At 28.4% G+C, this 3,564-nt stretch overlaps 1 long non-coding RNA gene across 1 annotated transcript; it reads right to left on the bottom strand.

The window, feature by feature from the left end:
* Window positions 1-384: 384 nt before the first annotated feature.
* LOC142242553 (uncharacterized) lies at window positions 385-740 on the bottom strand. Its single transcript, XR_012724147.1, has 2 exons — window positions 664-740; window positions 385-569 (listed from the first exon to the last, which is right to left on the bottom strand). It is a non-coding gene; the product is annotated as an uncharacterized LOC142242553 (long non-coding RNA).
* Between the last annotated feature and the right edge of the window lie 2,824 nt (window positions 741-3,564).

Genomic DNA, 3,564 nt, shown 5'->3' with positions numbered 1-3,564 from the left:
TACACTGAAAAAACAGTGAACCCTTTTCCATTGCAAAATGAACTAAATTGTAGTAATATTGACCATGATTTAGCCCTTAAGATTTTTTTCAACTTGTCTAGTTTATAATTTTCTTAAATTTTAGTTCATCTATAACATTGTAGTTTAGTTCATTTTTACAACACCATAAGATTTATATACACCTACCAAGTTAAAAAGTCAGTATTATTTTGGTTTACTTGCTTATTTTTGTGGGAAACCCGATAATAAAAATTGGTTAACAGTCTCTTTAAAATGTCGACGACTAAACTATTTTTAAATCAATCATTCCACAGTATAGAGAAATTAAATAATTAAAGGAACAACAAACCGTTTTACTATTATGAGAATTTTCATACATTAAAATTAAACTATCTTTAAGCAAAATTACTTTATTATAAAAACTTATGATGAAAGTTCTTAATACAATGTTTTTTGTGAATAAAAATTATGACCACATGGAAAAGAGAGTAGTTCATTTGAACCCGCTGTTTGGACATTTTGACTTATCCTTTTTTTATTCATCGTAGGTAATTTTTTCACATATCTTGCTGGAAAAAATGGAAACAATAATGAAAATTGTTAAAAATTAATACCATGTAATGAAATATAATTTTTAATTCTTCATTTTAGCTTGTAACTTACCATATTTGGGGCATTTTATCAAATGGTGTAAGGAATTCAACTTTTCTTTGGAAAACGTATCTCATAAAATTTGTACCTGAAACAATTAGAGAAATAATGAAGTATTCTAAATAAACTCATAAAACTGTGTTGTTATCGATGTGAAAGATATAATAAAATAAATATTCTAGTTGAAAGAAAGCCAAAGTTTTAATATAAAACTTACCAATTCTCTATTAAATTGTACGCTGAGGGGAAATATAAAAAGTTGTCCAAATTTATTTGGGTTACTCTGAAATTAAATATTAAATAAAATTATTAAATAAGTTTTCAAAAAATCTAATGAAAAAAATAATAATATGCATTAAAAACCAAATATGAAAATTTTAGCGTCTTGAATTGAGCCGTAGTCAAAATGACAAAGTCTGACGTTAATGTACAAAAAATAAGGATGACTGTCCAGGGCTAAAAGAAAGTTAAAGAATCCTTACCAATTCACTACTAAATTACAGGCAAAGGAGTACTAACAATTTGTCCAAATGTTTAAGGGGTTATTCTGAAATTAAATGTTTTTACATTAAAAATATTACATTGGTTTCCAAAAAATTTGATTAAAGAAATACTAAAATAAGGTATTAAAAACCTGTAATTTTGATTATAAAAAGGTCATAAAAACGTAAATATTCTAGTTGAAAGAAAGCCAATTTTTAAAAGAAAACTTACCAATTCTCTATTTTTTAAATTTGTTCGAATCCATCTGGAGTTGCTCTGAAATTAAATATTGTTTTTACAACAAAGAAAACATTAAACTGGTTTTCTAAAAAAAAAAAAAAATAATTAACAAATAATAATATACATAAAAAATATTCTTTTTAAAAGAAAGTCATATTAAAAAAATACTTACCAATTTATGAATAAACTATACGCTGAGATATAACAAACATTTTCCAAATTCATCTGGAATTGAATATTATTTTTTTAAATAGAATAATAAAAATTTCAATACACTTTCAATTTCAACATATTTTCTTAAATATTCTTAATAACTTTTTTCTAAACTACCGATAAAATATTAATAATTTTCATTTAAAAGGTTTAATAAACAAACACCAATATATGTCTCAAAAATCCAAAATATTCCATGCCTTTATATTCCCTTGTTACATACTTGCTAAAAAGATGCAACAGCCCACGCCAACGCCAACTATACAACTGAAGCATGCCAAACAAAACCAAGCAAAGCCAAAACATTCCTACAACAACAAAAACACATGTGCCTTTATTGAAAACAACACCTCATCCAGCCAAATAAACCATCCGCGAATAAGAAACACACACACACAAACACTAAATGGACAAAAATAAAAACAACCCCACACTCATGTATACACAACAAAACTCAAGTAACATCATCTTTACATTAATCACATTCCACTATGCCGATAAAGATCTCTGTACTATGCATTAGTTCATCGCATCTGCTGACAATTTACTCTAAGAATAATATTCGTAAAGGCACTCCAGTTTATGAACGATGAAACGTTTAACTTAAAATTTGCAAAATTTTCATGAAATGTTATCTCCCATTTTCGACGAAAATATCTATAAATTTAATTACATGTGAACTAAAAATATTTCATTGTGTAATTTTTTACCAACAATTATTAACTATAGGAATTGTCAGTAAGAAATTGCTATCCACTTTCAAGTTCATTTTTCGTAAAAAAAATATTTTCTCATACAAAAAAATCTTGTAGTAAATTGCACTTATTATTTAGAAAATACTTTACATTTCACAAGTAGTTTTATAGCATGACAAACGAATTTTTAACTACCAGTTAAGAAATTTTTTAAGGAAATTTCCATCGTATTTTGTAGGCCATGAACTAAACGATTGCTACTTAGAATTTGTAAAATTTCCTTTCGAGTAGTTAATTTTCGTTCAAGATACGAAAAATGAACTAAAATTCTGGAAAATTCTTGTAATAAATTATTGTAAAAATCTTCTTAAATTTACGAGACACTTTTTTTTCTGTGCAGAGTTTTGCCCTGAGTTGCTTGAAATTTTGCACAAGGAGTACGTTTTATAGTATTGCTAATTGTGCAAAATTCAGTTGAAGTCGGTTCAGATTTAGATATAGCTCTCATATATATTATTCGCCCGATTTGGACTAATATGCCCACAGAGGCAAAAGTGCTACTCTGATTTACGTGAAATTTTGCAGAGGAAGTAGAATTGAACTTGAAACTTTGCACAGGCAGTATAATTAAGTTTCTGCATATGCGTGTTTATTTTGGTTGAAATCGGTTCAGATTTTGATATAGCTCCCATATATATCTTTCGTGAAATTTTGCACAGGGAGTAGATTCAACATAGTAACTATACATGTGAAATTTGATTGCAATCGGTTCAGATTTCGATATAGATTCCATATATATGTTTTTCCTATTTAGGCAAAACTGGCCGAAATACCTACATTTTCCTTATCAAATCGCCACTGCTAAGTCGAAAACTTATCAAAATGACTCAAATTTTCCTACTACGCTATTACACATCTATCGACCGATAAATCATAAATACACTTTTGCGAAGTTGCCTCAAAATTGGTTCATATTTAAATGTTTCCCTTATTTTTATACCCACCACCATAGAATGGTGACGGGGGTATAATAAGTTTGTCATTCCGTTTGTAACGCATCGAAATATCGATTTCCGACTATATAAAGTATATATATTCTTGATCAGGGAGAAATTCTAAGACGATATAACGATGTCCGTCTGTCCGTCTGTCTGTCTGTCTGTCTGTCTGTCTGTTGTAATCACGCTACAGTCTTCAATAATGAAGCAATCGCGCTGAAATTTTGCACAAACTCGTCTTTTGTCTGCAGGCAGGTCAAGTTCGAAGATGGGCTATATCGGTC

The sequence above is a fragment of the Haematobia irritans genome, chromosome 1 (genome assembly GCF_050003625.1).
Source record: "Haematobia irritans isolate KBUSLIRL chromosome 1, ASM5000362v1, whole genome shotgun sequence".
In the NCBI taxonomy this organism is placed as follows: domain Eukaryota; kingdom Metazoa; phylum Arthropoda; class Insecta; order Diptera; family Muscidae; genus Haematobia; species Haematobia irritans.
This window is presented reverse-complemented; position numbering and strand designations above follow the sequence as displayed.